The sequence below is a fragment of the Aethalodelphis obliquidens genome, unplaced genomic scaffold (genome assembly GCF_003676395.1).
Source record: "Aethalodelphis obliquidens isolate GAN/ISIS:26980383/991018 unplaced genomic scaffold, ASM367639v1 scaffold20, whole genome shotgun sequence".
In the NCBI taxonomy this organism is placed as follows: Eukaryota; Metazoa; Chordata; class Mammalia; order Artiodactyla; family Delphinidae; genus Aethalodelphis; species Aethalodelphis obliquidens.
In genome coordinates, this window is record NW_020837964.1 from 27,637,070 (window position 1) to 27,652,318 (window position 15,249).

Genomic DNA, 15,249 nt, shown 5'->3' on the forward strand with positions numbered 1-15,249 from the left:
GGGGGCTTCAGTGAGGGTCACGTTTGTTTCTCAATCTAGGGGCTGCTAACACGGATGTTTTGGGTTTGTGAACAGTCATTGAGCAGGAAGTCTGCTCTATTTTGTATATTATACTTCAAGAAAACGTTTTTTAAAAAAACACAAACTGGGGACTGCTCTACAAAGTGCCCCCTGAGCCCCTGGCCCTGGAGAGGGAAGCACTTACATTGTTACCATATTGCAACCAGTGGCTTAGGAAATGTCACCCTCACTTGAGCTTAAAGATGGGACCAGATCTTATTTTCATCTCTGCTGTTTCCAGAGCAGAGAGGCATAGAACGGGAGCTCGACAAACGTTTGCTGAAAGTTGAAGGAAGAGTGAAGGTGAAGGGAAGAGGATCTGCGGCATCTTGGAATTGCAGAAGCCTACAGATTCACAGATTCACAGAATCCCAGGGTTTGGGAATTCTAGGATTTCGGAAATCAGGAGTTCTCTGAATCTCTGAGCTGAAAGGCTTTACAGTTTATCTGGTACCACCTTCTAGCCGCAGCCCTACCACCCCAATGTTCCACAGCGCTGGTTCTCTGAAATGGGGGGGGTCCATCCCCAAGCTGCTAATACTCCCTGGGGCCCTCCCTGCACACCCACTGCTGCACTGGCTCCTGTCATGTGGTGCACAGCCCCTCAGAGAGCAGACTGGTGCTCCCATCAAGGTGGGGGGTGGGCAGCAACTTGACACAAATCACTTCCCTATCTTAGCTAAAGCTGCTGAGCTCTGAAGACGATGCACTCCCAAAAGGCAGCCAGGCCGACATGGGGATAAATATAGATACAGACAGCATGGGGAGGAGGCTGCTGCAGGGGTCAGCCCTGACACTCCCCACCCCCAGCTCTCCTGAGGCTCCCAGCTGTGGCCAGACCACACCCAGAGGGAGGCTATTCTCTGTAGCCACCACCAAACGGGCTTGATCCCGGGGTATCTCCAGCCTGTTGCCCCAGGGGCTGGTCCAGCAGGCTGAGAGGCAGCCTCCATACTACCGCCCAAGGAGTCCAGGCACTGGGTTCTGCCCGCTTCTGCCACCCCTTCCCTCTAGGTCTCAGCTCCTTCATCTGCAAAGTGGGGCTGGCGACGCCCTGCCCTCTTGCCTCCCAGCAAGTGCTACAGGGGATGGGCGTGGATGGACTCTGGGATGCAGGAAGTACTTCGGGGACCTCGGGGTGAATCTGGCCAGGCTCAGAGAGGGGGGACCAAGCTAATGGAGGGAGGAGGGCATGGTGACAATGACCACCAGCTGAAGTCATTCCAAAGTAGCTTCATTTGAAGGGGACTGTGGGGCAGCCTCAGGGACTGGGACCCAGCCCTGGGGCCCTACCCCCTGGCATCCACACCCACCCAGGGGCCTACCATGCGGAGACTAGGAGACAGGGGCTCCCAACGCTCTATGTGAACTCCCCACAAGTCCCTTCCTCTCTCTGCCTCAGTTTCCCTGCCTGTCAGGGTTCAGGCCCCTTCTGGCTTTGGGGAGTTTACATATGCCCCTCAGTCTTTGCTGGGCTGCTCTGGGATTCTAGCCCCAAGCTCCCGCCCAGGAACTCCAGGCTGATTGGGCCTGAAAGGTCATCTGGGCTTACTCAGTACCCGAATCCCCTTGTGGGCACCTACAGTGGCTGGGCACCCTCTGCTCACATCCCTCTGCAGACTGAGCTCCCCACCTTCTGTTAATGGCTTTCACCCCGCCACACTGAAGAGGCGCCCACCTGCCCCTTCTCATCCAGACAGTGGGGAGGGGCCTCTCTGAGCCTCCGCATCCCAGGCAAGAGGCCCACAGCCCAGCCCCAGGCCCTCCTCAGTAAGTCCTCCTGGCCAAGGACATTGCCAGCTGCTCCCAGGAAACCTTCACTGATAAGATGGAAATAACAGCATTGACTGTGTGCTTCCTGTGTGCCTGGCCCTGTCCAGAGGTTCCCACCATTCTGTGTAGGCTATCCTGCAACCCCAGCAGAGGAGCCCTATTATTACCACCCCATTTCATAGAACAGAGAACTGAGGCACAAAGAGGTTATGTAACCTGCCTATTAGAGGTTGAACTGTGTCCCCCAGAAGAGGTGTTAAAATCCTAACCCCTAAGATCAGCATGTGATCATATTTGGAAACAGGTAGCTGCAGATGTAAAGAGTTAAGATGAGGACATGCTGGAGTACGGTGGGCCCTTATTCCCACATGACTGGTGTCCTTAAGGGCACAGAGGGAAGGCAGCCATGGGAAGGAGGCAGAGACTGGAGTGACGTCACCACAAGGCAAGGGATGCCTGCAGCTACCAGGAGCTGGATGAGGCAAGAAGGCACCCTCCCCTAGAAACTTTAGAGGGAGCGTGGCCCTGCCAACAGCTTGAATTTGGACTTCTAGCCTCCAGAACTGTGAGAGAATACATTTCTGTAGTTTGAAGCCACCCAGTTTGTGGTGGCTTCACAGCAGCCCTTGGAAACTAATACACTGCCCAAGGTCACTTAGCTAGTCAGTGGCAAACCAGAGCTTGAAATGAGATGGGGTCCACCGTGCTCTTGCCCAGCACAGCCCTCAGACTCGGAAAGATTGTTGGGGGCCCAAAGGAGGGAGAGGTTGGATAGCATCATCTGCTGGGAGCTGAGCATGCACTCTCCTGTGTCATGGGGCAGGGACAGCCAGAGCACAGAAGGAGGCCAGATGCCCCTAGTTCCTGACGAGACAAGAGCCACCAAAGGAGACACAGAGCTGCGTAGTGGAGAGAAAGGGCTCTTGGAATACACTGAGCATGTTCCCACCTCAGGGCCCTTGTACGTGCTCCCTCCTCTGCTTTGGGCACTCCTCCCTCCTTCATTCATTCAAAAATATCCATGGAGCATATCCAGGAAGTATCCTAGTTCCTGCTGGGATACAGCCATGAATGTCATGCCACAGATTAACATCTCAGCCTAAGTGTCACACCTCCTCCTCCAGAAGTCTCCCTGATGTCCCCACCCCCCATCCCGCCAATCTCAATCACTTCACCCTGCTTCATTCTCTTTATGGCATTTTCCACCATCTTAAGTTTTCCTGTCTCTTTGTCATTTGCTTGCCTCACTGTATCCCCCCAACTCCATTCAGAGCTCTGTAGTTGTACCCCAGCTTCGGCACAGTCCATACGAGGAGCTGTTCAAAAAACATTTGCTGAGGAGCCTGCCCAGACAAGATGGTGGAGTAGGAGGACCTGAGCTCACCTTCTCTCCTGAAAACACCAAAATCACAACCAGCTGCTGAACCACCACTGACAAAAAAGGACTGGAACCTACCAAAAGATATTGTACTTCCAAAGACAAAGAAGCAGCCACAACGAGATGGGGGCAGACACCAGAAGCAAGAGGAACTATAACCCTGCAGCCTGTGGGACTGCAAACACAGAAAGTTAGACAAAATGAGATGGCAGAGGAATATGTTCCAGATGAAAGAGCAAGATAGAAACCCAGAAGAACAAGTCTGTGAAGTGGAGATAGGCAACCTACCTGAAAAAGAATTCAGAGTAATGACAGTGAAGATATCCAAGATCGTGGAAAAAGAATGGAGGCACAGACCAAGAAGATATAAGAAATGTTTAATAAGGAGCTAGAAAATTTCAAGAAAAACAAACAGAGATGAACAATACAATAACTGAAATTAAAAATACACTAGCAGGGGGCTTCCCTGGTGGCACAGTGGTTAAGAATCTGCCTGCCAGTGCAGGGGACGCGGGTTTGAGCCCTGGTCCGGGAAGATCCCACATGCCACGGAGCAACTAAGCCTGTGTGCCACAGCTACTGAGACTGCACCCTAGAGCCCACGCTCCACAACAAGAGAAGCCACTGCAGTGAGAAGCCCACGCACCACAACAAAGAGTAGCCCCCACTCACCTCAACTAGAGAAAGCCCACACGCAGCAATGAAGACCCAATGCAGCCAATAAATAAATAAATAGATTAAACAACAACAACAACACTAGCAGGAATCAACAGCAGAATAAATAAGGCAGAAGAATGGATAAGTGAGCTGGAAGACAGAATGGTTGAAATCACTTCTGTGGAACAGAATAAAGAAAAAAGAATGAAAAGAAATGAGGACAGTTTAAGAGACCTCTGGGACAACATTAAAAGCACCAACATTCGCATTATAGGGTTCGCAGAAGAAGAGAGAGAGAAACAGCTTGAGAAAATATGTGAAGAGGTAATAGCTGAAAACATCCCTCACATGGGAAAGGAAACAGTCACCACGTCTGGGATGTGCAGAGTACACCATACAGGATAAACCCAAGGAGGAGCATGCCGAGACACACATTAATCAAGCTGACGAAAACGAAAGACAAAGAGAAAATATTAAAAACAACAAGGGAAAAGCAACAAATAACACACAAGGGAATCCCCATAAGGTTATCGGCTGACTTTCCTCTGTAGGCCAGAACGGAGTGGCATGATATATTTAAAGTGATGAAAGGGAAAAACCTACAACCAAGCAAGGCTCTACCCAACAAGTCTCTCATTCAGATTCGATGGAGAAATCAAAAGCTTTAGAGACAAGCAAAAGCTAAGAGAATTCAGCACCACCAAACCGGCTTTACAACAAGTCTAGGCAGAAAAGAGAAGCCCACAACTAGCAACAAGGAAATTATGAATGGGAAAGCTCACTGGAAAAGGTAAACATAGAGCAAAGGCACGAAATCATCCACACACAAATATGATATCAAAACCAGCCATCATGAGAAGAGGAGAATACAAATGCAGGATACTGGAAATGCATTTGAAATTAAGAGACCAGCAACTTAAAATAATCTTCTATATACACAGACAGCTATATCAAAACCTCATGGTAGGGCTTCCCTGGTGGCGCAGTGGTTGAGAGTCCGCCTGCCAATGCAGGGGACGCGGGTTCGTGCCCTGGTCCGGGAAGATCCCACATGCCGTGGAGCAACTAAGCCTGTGTGCCACAACTACTGAGCCTGCACTCTAGAGCCCGCGAGCCACAACTACTGAAGCCCGCACACCTAGAGCCCATGCTCCGCAACAAGAGAAGCCACCGCAGTGAGAAGCCTGCACATGACAACAAAGAGTAGCCACTGCTCAGCAATGAAGACCCAATGCAGCCAAAAATAAAATAAAATAATTAATTAAAATAAAATCAATTATAAGAAAAAAACTGTAAAAAACACAGACACATGAAGGCTAAACAATATGCTACTAAACAACCAATGGATCACTGAAGAAATCAAAGAGGAAATTAAAAAATAGCTAGAGACAAATGAAAACAAAAACACAATGATACAAAACCTATGGGACTCAGCAAAAGCAGTTCTAAGAGGGAATTTTATAGCAATACAATCTTATCTCAGGAAACAAGAAAAATCCCAAATAACCAACCTAAACTTACACCTAAAGCAACTAGAGAAAGAAGAACAAGCAACACCCAAAGTTGGAAGGAAAGAAATCACAAAGATCAGAGCAGAAATAAATGAAATAGAAATGAAGAAAACAATAGAAAAGATCAGCGAAACTAAAAGCTGGTTCTTTGAAAAGATAAACAAAATTGAAAAACCTTTAGCCAGACTCATTAAGAATAAAAAGGGAGAGGGCTCAAATCAATAAAATTAGAAATGAAAAAGGAGAAGTTACAATGGATGCCAAAGAAATACAAAGGATCGTAAGAGACTACTACAAGCAACTATATGCCAATAAAATGGACAGCTTAGAAGAAATGGACAAATTCTTAGAAAGGTACAAAACTGAACCAGGAAGAAAGAAAATATGAACAGACCAATCACAGGTACTTAAATTGAAAAAGTGATTTAAAAACTCCCAACAAACAAAAGTCCAGGGCCAGATGGCTTCACAGGCAAATTCTATCAAACATTTAGCAAAGAGTTAACACCTATCCTTCTGAAACTATTTCAAAAAATTGCAGAGGAAGGAACACTCCCAAACTCATTCTGTGAGGCCGCTACAACCCTAATACCAAAATCAGACAAAGATACCACAAAAAAAGAAAATTACAGGCCAATATCACTGATGAAGAAGATAGACACAAAAATCCTCAACAAAGTACTAGCGAACCAAATCCAACAATACATTAAAAGGTCCATACACCATGATCAAGTGGGATTTATCTCTGGGATGCAAGGATTTTTCAATATCTGCAAATCGATCAGTGTGGTACACCACATTAACAAACTGAAGAATAAAAATCATATGATCATCTCAATAGATGCAGAATAAGCTTTTGACAAAATTCAACACCCGTTTATGATAAAAAATAAAAACTCTCCAGAAACTGGGCATAGAGAGAACATACTTCAACATAATAAAGGCCATGTATGACAAACTCACAGCTAACATCATACTCAACGATGAAAAGCTGAAAGCATTTCCTCTACGATCAGGAACAGGACAAGGATTCCACTCTCACCACTTTTACTGAACATAGTATTGGAAGTCCTAGCCACGGTAATCAGAGAAGAAACAGAAAGAAAAGGAATCCAAATTGGAAAAGAAGAAGTAAAACTGTCACTGTTTGCAGATGACACGATACTATACATAGAAAATCCTAAAGAAGCTACCAGAAAACTACTAGAGCTTGTCAGTGAATTCAGTAAAGTTGCAGGATACAAAATTAATACACAGAAATCTGTTGCATTTCTATACACTAACAATGAAAGATCAGAAAGAGAAATTAAGGAAACAATCCCATTTACCATCGTGTCAAAGAATAAAATACCTAGGAATAAACCTACCTAAGGAGGCAAAAGACCTGTACTCCAAAAACCATAAGATGCTGATGAAAAAAATCAAAGATGACACAAACAGATGGAAAGATATATACCATGTTCTTGGATTGGAAGAATCAATATTATCAAAATGACTATACTGCCCAAGGTAATCTACAGATTGAATATAATCCCTATCAAATTACCAATGGCATTTTTCGTAGATCTAGAACAAAAAATCTTAAATTTTCTATGGAAACACGCAAGACCCCGAATAGCCAAAGCAATCTTAAGAAAAATGGCGCTGGAGCAACCAGGCTCCCTGACTTCAGACTATACCATAAAGCTACAGTAAGCAAAACAGTATATTACCGGGACTTCCCTGGTGGTCCAGTGGCTAAGACTCCATGCTCCCAGTGCAGGGGGCCTGGGTTCGCTCCCCGGTCAGGGAACAAGATCCCACATGCTGCAACTAAGAGTTCACATGCCACAACTAAAAGATCCCTCATGCCACATCTAAAAAGATCCCGCACGCCGCAACTAAAGATCCTGCATGCCACGACTAAAAGATCCCGTGTGACACAACTAAGACCCGGCGCAGCCAAATAAATAAATAAATATTAAAAAAAAAACCACAACAGTATGTTACTGGCACAAAGACAGACTTATAGATCAATGGAACTGGATGGAAAGCCCAGAAATAAACCCACGCAGCTACGGTCAATTAATCTACAACAAAGGAGGCAAGAATACATAATGGGGAAAAGACAGTCTCTTCAATAAGTGGTGCTGGGCTTCCCTGGTGGTGCAGTGGTTTAGAATCCTCCTACCAATGCAGGGGACAGGGGTTTAAGCCCTGGTCCAGGGAGATCCCACATGCTGCAGAGCAACTAAGCTGCCCATGTGCCACAACTACTGAGCTTGTGCTCTAGAGCCCATATGATCCACAAATCCCACTCCTGGGCACATAACCAGAGAAAACTTTGAAAAGATACATGCACCTCAGTGTTAATTGCAGCACTATTTACAACAGCCAAGACATGGAAGCAACTTAAATGTCCATCAACAGAGGAATGGATTAAGAAGATGTGGTACATATATACAATGGAATATTACTGAGCCATAAAAAGGAATGAAATAATGCCATTTGCAGCAACATGGATGGACCTAGAGATTATCATACTAAATGAAGTCAGAGAAAGACAAGTATTATATGATATCACTTATATGTGGAATATAAAAAAATGATACAAATTAACTTATTTACAAAACAGAAACAGACTCACTTATTCACAAAACAGAAAGAGACTTTGAAATCAAACTTATGGTTACCAAACTTATGGTTATATATATACTACTATATATAAAACAGATAATCAACAAGGACCTACTGTATAGCACAGGGAACTCAATATTCGGTAATAATCTTTCTCAGATTCTTTTCTATATGAGAAAGGAATCTGAGAAAGAATGGATACATGGGACTTCCCTGGTGGAGCAGTGGTTAAGGATCCACCTGCTAATGCAGGGGACACAGGTTCGAGTTCTGGTCCGGGAAGATCCCACATGTCGCGGAGCAACTAAGCCCATGCGCCACAACTACTGAACCTGCGCTCTAGAGCCTGTGAGCCACAACTACTGAGCCCACGTGCCACAACTACTGAAGCCCACGTGCCTAGAGCCCGCGCTCCGCAACAAGAGAAGCCACCGCAATGAGAAGCACGCGCACCGCAACAGAGCAGCCCCCGCTCGCCGCAACTAGAGAAAGCCTGCGCACGGCAACAAAGACCCAACACAGCCAATAATAAATAAGATAAATAAATTTATTTTAAAAAATAGAATGGATATTTGTATATGTATAACTGAATCATTTTGCTATACACCTGAAACTAACACAAACTGTAAATCAACTATACTCTAATATAAAGTAAAAAATTTTAAGCCTATGAATAAACAAATCTGTGGCTCTACCTAAAATAGTAAATAAACCCTTGATATATTACACTATTAAAACAAAACAAAACAAAACACATTCGTTCAGTGACGAATAGATGGTTGCATGGTGAGGGAAACCTTTCTGGAAGGCAGGGACCCGAAGCCACAGGTGGAAGAGGTATCACGCCAACTGGGCAAAGCCCTCTTTGGTTTATAACCCCTTTCACAGCTGCCTTAAGAACCACATGAAAGGGGCTTCCCTGGTGGCGCAGCGGTTAAGAATCCACCTGCCACTACAGGGGACATGGGTTCGAGCCCTGGTCTGGGAAGATCCCACATGCCGCGGAGCAACTAAGCCTGTGCACCACAACTACTGAGCCTGCGCTCTAGAGCCCGTGAGCCACAACTACTGAGTCCATGTGTCACAACTACTGAAGCCCACGTGCCTAGAGCCCGTGCTCCGCAACAAGAGAAGCCACGGCAATGAGAAGCCCGCGCACCGCAACAAAGACTAGCCACCGCTCACCGCAACTAGAGAAAGCCCGTGCTCAGCAACGAAGACCCAACTCAGCCAAAAATAAATAAATAAAAATAAATAAATTAAAAAAAAAAAGAGCCACATGAAGAAAGCAAGGGAACAGCTAGCTTCTGGTCTAAAGCTCCCCATTTTCTAGATGAAGAAACCGAGGTCCAAGAGGTTAAGAGACTTGGCTCAGGTCACCTGGGGGATGGGTAACTCTCCCCGGCACACCCCAGACCTCTGGTCCTGCAGGCAACGGCAGCAGGTGACACCCCAACCAGGTCAGCAGCCACCATGACCACCTCCCCCAGAGCTTCAGTGCTGGGAGAATCCCACCTTCTCCCAGACTCACGACTTTCCCTTCCCCCAGGCCAGCACTTGCCCCTCCTCCATCGTTGCCCTCTGACAGTGCCCCAGCACTCAGTATGGTGAGACAGAGATTCCTCCGGAAACCCCAAAGGGTGAGCTCATGACTCTTCTAGGCTCCATCACCCAACATCACAGACCCATTCAACAGGAGGCTACAAGGAGGGGCGGACTCAGCCATTAAGCCAGTCAGTGCAGGGAAGAGCCCTGAACAAGATGGACACAGGATGCCCTTGCCATTCCTGGAGCTGACCCCCTGGGGAGGAGGGCAGAGAACAAACTGACACATACTTGAATGAATCAGATGATGGGAGAGAGCGGCTAATGCCTTGAGAAAAATTAAGCAAGGTGATGTGATAGCGAGCGAGGGATCAGCGTCTAGTCTAGTTTCATCTCAGGCTCTGGAGGCACGTGTGGACAGGGCTAGTGGAGAAACACTCCAGGACATGGGCCAGCAACAGCCCTCTTGACGCCACCACAGAGCAGAGGCCAGGTGGCCCAAGGAAGGGAGAGGACACCTGGCTAGGAGCCAGGAGGTGCCTCGGACCCCCGCTCATTCCTCAGGCCCTGTAGGACCTCAGGAAGCCATGAATCCCCTTGGGACCCCATACCCTATTTCTGGACAGCATGGGTGGGGCATGATCATCTTCTCCAGTTGCTGCCTGCCAAGACCCTACGGTGACCTGGCCTCCTGGCTTCCAAGGAGCCCACCCTGTGTCCTGCAGGGGACCTGGCAGGAGGGGAGGAATCCTGCCCCCTCTCTGAGGCCATATTCTCCCAGCTGGAGGGAGATGGATTCCTGAAGTGACTGCCCTGACTCAGCAGCCCCTGCAAGGGTTAGAGGAGAGGAGAGCATCAGGCAGATGGGACCCCGGCCCTGGCTGAGGGCTTCACAGTAGGGGACCTTGCCTGGCAACCTTGCTCCTGCGGGAATTCCTAGAGAATGCTCTTCTGTTTTCCATCACCCCTTAGAGCCCTGCGAGGTCAGCCCAAGGTGGGGGAAATGGGACCACCCCACTGGATCTACCATCCCCCATGGTGTTCTCTTCAGCCTAGTGGCACCTTCCTGTTCAGGACCCTGCCTGCCCCGGAACAGCCCAGAAGTCCAACATTTGGATTCTGAGGCTCCTCTCTCCAGGAAGGAAGTGGGAGAGAGAGAAGCGAGCTTGCCTGAGGAAATCCCAGAAGGAATCCTAAATCAGTGACCCACATCAGGCTTACTAATATTCTCATGAATAATGATAACGATGGTTAACATTAATTGAGCGCTTATCGGGCACCAGTCACAGCGCTGGTGCACAAGCCCTTTGTTGTCTAATTTAATCCTCACAACTACCTTTAAAGAACTACACAACTACCCTAAAAGATTATAAAGATGTACAGAGTATTGCTCTTACTACTTTACAGGTACAGAAACTGAGGCTCTAGCTCCGACCCTCTTCTTACGTCCCTGGATTTTTAATTCTTGTGGCCTCTGGGAGGGAGGTCCCATGACCACCAGTGCACCCAACTTTGCAGAACACCTGCCCCCTGGCCCAGGTTCCAGTCTCCCAGCAGTCCTGTAAACTGGATTGTGTCAAATTTTGCTTCATTTTACCAATGGAAACGCCCTTAAGCCCTAGGAGTGACAAGGCACCCAAACAGGACACGGCAGAGGGCCAGGAGAACTCAAGTGTCCACATTCTTAGCCCACAGTTCTTTCCATGGAGAAAACTGCCTGGGTGACCCCTCCCACTCCAGCCAGCTATGTCACATGCCTGGGACAGTCCCAGCGCTCACTGGGCTCCATACCAGAGGAACTGCAATAAAACCACTTTTTATGTTTGCACCCAGCCTCCATATGCACAGGCCCTGGACAATGAGCCCATTTTACAGATGAGGACCTGGGCTCGGAGGGGAGGAAGGTCTAGGCCAGGGGCCCACTGCTGGGTAGGCGTTCAGACCCAGGTCTCCCAAGCTCTCCATTAGGGCTGTGCAGCTGCCGAAGGTTACAGCTTGGCTCCTCTCCCCAGTTACTGAAGCTGTGGGTGCTCCAAGAAACAGAAACAGCCCCCCATCCCTCAGTGACAGCCCACACCCCTAGGGGAGCAAACACTAAGGGCAGACAGAAACAAAGGGCCACTCAGCTAATTCTCCCAGATCCTTTGCCCTTGTCACTTCACCCAGTACGTAACAGGGCTGGGGGAGTCCCAGATAGTAAGAAGAACTTCCACCTGGCTAACAGAGCCCTGGGTTCCAGTGCCACCTGTCACCTTGGGCAAACCACAGCCCCTTCCCCAAAGCGGCTTGTCCAACAAGGCTGGGGGATGACATGGGAAGAGGAAAGTAAGACCCCTCTATTTTTCAGAGAAGCAGCTCTGCGGGGTAACGAGGAACGGGAAGGAAGAAAGGGCCTTGCTCTCTCTCTCTCTCTCGCCATGCTTCCCCCTCCCCGCCCCCACCCAAAACACACAGGTGCCAGATACCGTTTGAGAAAAAACTAGTTTGCAAACACACTCCGACTTCTGGGAAGCTGCCCAGTTCCACTCCCTCTCTTTGCTCCCCCTTCCCCCGCAGGGAGCTGACTCTCTAGCAGTTCTCTGGGGCCGGGGACGGAGGGGGGTTGGGGGGCTGGGAGTAGGGCACGGGGGGCGAGGAGCGGGCCCCGCGCCTGCCCGGAGCCAGCCCGAACTCAGCACTTCCGTAGCTGCGATGGTGGCGGGGCTCCACCTTCCTGACGCCCCCAGGCGCCTCCGGGAAGGTAGGAGGGTCCCTAAACCGCTGGGCTCGGACCCCGGGCGGCGCCACCGTCCTCTCGGCACCCTGCCCTCTGTTCCCCCGCGGTCGGGGCGAAGACGGAGCGCCCCCGCGTGGCCGGGTCGGAATTCAGTCACCCAAACGCCGGGGTCCGGGTGAGCGCGGGTGGAGGGAGGGGGCTTGGGGTTCCGCAGTCCCCCGAAGCGGAACCCAGCTTCCTTACAAGCCGCCACTGGCACCAGAAGCCGAGCCCCAAGGCCGAACTTGAGCCCTCCCGCCAGGGCGCCCCGCCCGCCCCTTTGGGGCCCCACTCACCTCGGGTCCCGCTACCCTCACCGCGCGGCTGCCGCTCCCCGCACTCCGGGCCACCGGGGCATCCCCGGGAGCTCCCCTGCTCGGCTGGGCCCGCGGGCGCGGGACAGGCTCAGGGCGCTGCCCCCGCAGCCATGGCCAGCTCGCGTGCGCCCGCAGCTGCTCGAGGACCAGTCCTCCTCCCCGGCCGGGCGGGTAGTGGCGGCGGCTGCTGCTCGGGCTCCTCCCTCGGCCGAGGGCGGGGGCGGGCGTGGGGCGGGAAGTGGGAGGCGAGGCGGGCGCTTCCTGGAGGGGCGAGCGCTCCCACGGGCGGAGCGGGGACGATATCCTGCCCGCCCGCCGCCCGCGGCTGGCGCGCCCAGGCACACCGGGTTGTCAGTGCCTCGGGGCCCCGAATGTTCGAGGCCGGGATCCGAGGATCTGAACGTTCCAGGCTAGGATTCCGCGGATCGGAACGCAGCTGGTTCGCACTCGCCCCAGGCTGGCCTCGCCCGAGCCGCTGGCACCTCCGAGTTGCCCGCACTGTGCGCTCAGGGCTGCCGACGCGGGATCCGAGGGGTGGGGTCGGCCCGGACCTGCCAGGCCCTAGGGCGCCCTCTGCAGCCTCGACCCCAAGGACTGTTCGGCTCAACGCTGCGCCCTCGGGGGATATACCACGGGGTTTGGTTCTGGGCTGTATCGGGCAGCACTAGGATCGCTGTGTTTTCTTCTTTTTTTTTTTTTTTTTCCGATAGTAAAAGAGCTCGGCGTTTTCTTGTTACCGCCAGGGACTGGGAAGATGACACAAGCGTTATTTCTCTGACAGAGACGATAAGATAAACAGTTCGAACAGTGCCTGGGGCTAGTCAGCGGGAGGGCGTCTAGCGGGTCCTTGAGACCTTAGCGCACCGAGTCCGCCCTTCGGCGGTGGCCTTCTTTTCCCTAGAAGAGGCACCAATTCTTAAGAAATTCGTCTGTCGCTGGGCGCTCGTGCTGCAGGCCACTCGGCAGTATTTATGTGCTCGCTCCCCCCGCCCCTCTCCCCTATCCAGTGCCTCAGACAAAGGAGCCTCATTTAACCAGATTGTGGGGGACAGAGCTGGCTCGGGGATCTCAAGACCACGTCCACAGCCCTTGGCCCCGGGGCTCACAGACTGGGAATCTGGGAGTTAACGCAGAACACTTGGGTTGTGGGTTTTCCATTCTAGGCAGGTGAGGGTTAACTGGGAGACTCACGCTGCATCCTGCGAACCTCCCTCCACGTCTGAGTCACAGGCACTTTGCAGCCTTAGAGGGCGGCTGCTAAACAGCCCCAGGGCTCTGGGCTTTGTTCCCTGCCTGCCTCCCCCCCACCCCCACCCCGACCTCCATCCATCCTTCTTTTCTCCAAACTCTCATCTTGCTTCCAACCAAAGTCCTCAAAGCCCTCAGCCCAGCTGTGGGGCAAACCAATCTAGAGGTGTTCTTAGACGCAGCTGTAGCCCCTCTTCCTCCAGGAAGCCTTTTCTGATTGATCTGGCCCCCAGAATCCCTCTCCTCTCCTGGCTCCAGAGCAGGAGAGCCAGGCACTGGGATGGACAGTGGTGAACCCAAGCAAAGAGTGCCTCCCCTCACGCTGCTCACCTCTTGGGGGCAAGACCACGGCCCAGGCAATCATATTACTGTATGAAAAGTGCAAAGGTTTGAGGCAGGGTTGTTCAGAAGACCCAACTCAGCCAGAGGAGTCAGCGAGGCTTCCTCTCGGAGACCTGAAGGATGAGGTAGTTGGGCCTGCTGAGCGGGGTGGGGGGTGGGGGGGGAAGATACCTGATCCCTGGCCACGGGCGGAGTACAAAGGCCACAGGTCACAGCAATTCCACTCCTAGGAAAGGGAAATGAAAACATACATCCATACAAAAACTTGTACATGAATGTTCATTGCAACATGATTCAGAATAGCCAAAAAGTGGAAACAACCCAAAGGTCCATCAACTGATGAAGGATAAACAAAATATGGTCTCTCCATACAACAGAATATTATTCAGCCGCAGAAAGGCATGATGTATATACAACATGGATGAGCTTTGAGAACATTGTGTTAAGTGAAAGAAGCCAGTCACAAAAGACCACATATTGTATGGTTCCATGCATATGACATGTCCAGACTAGACAGAGCCATAGAGAAAGAAAGCAATGATTTTAAATGTTTTAAAATTATAGTGATAGTTACACAACTGTAGATAAAACCATTGATTGTATACTTTAAAGAGGTGAAGGCTGTAGTATGCGAATTATATCTCAATAAAGCTTTTTTAAAAAATGTCAGGGCTCAGGAGAGCCCAGAGGTCAGTTGTTTAAGGCCAAGTGTCCATCGTGGGTTGATTCTGCAGTCTGTCTTTAATCCACACACAATACAAGGCTGTTACTACAAAATGCTGAAGTCTTTCCTTGCCCTGATAGAGACTTCTCTGTGCACGATTGGGAGGCCTCAATTTCCCTAAATAGGCTGATAGTAGGGTACGTGCACACATGCGCATATGGCTTGTGAATTAGTGACTTGAAAGAGCACCACCTGCGTAGCAGGCCCTGGCTGGACTCAGGTGTATGTGAGCTGGGAGAGGATGGAGGGTGTCCCAGTTATCTATGCTACATCTCAAATCACCCCAAGCATTATCATCTCTCATGGCTCTGGGGGGCCTCTGG

The 15,249-nt window shown here is 50.3% G+C and overlaps 1 protein-coding gene across 1 annotated transcript in view; it reads right to left on the bottom strand.

The window, feature by feature from the left end:
* Positions 1-12,696, bottom strand: part of CPNE2 (copine 2) — a 51,845-nt gene extending 39,149 nt beyond the window's left edge. The window contains exon 1 of the mRNA XM_027119847.1: positions 12,592-12,696. The gene's annotated coding sequence lies outside the window, so the exon portion shown is untranslated. The remainder of the gene's footprint in view (positions 1-12,591) is intronic.
* Positions 12,697-15,249: the final 2,553 nt, after the last annotated feature.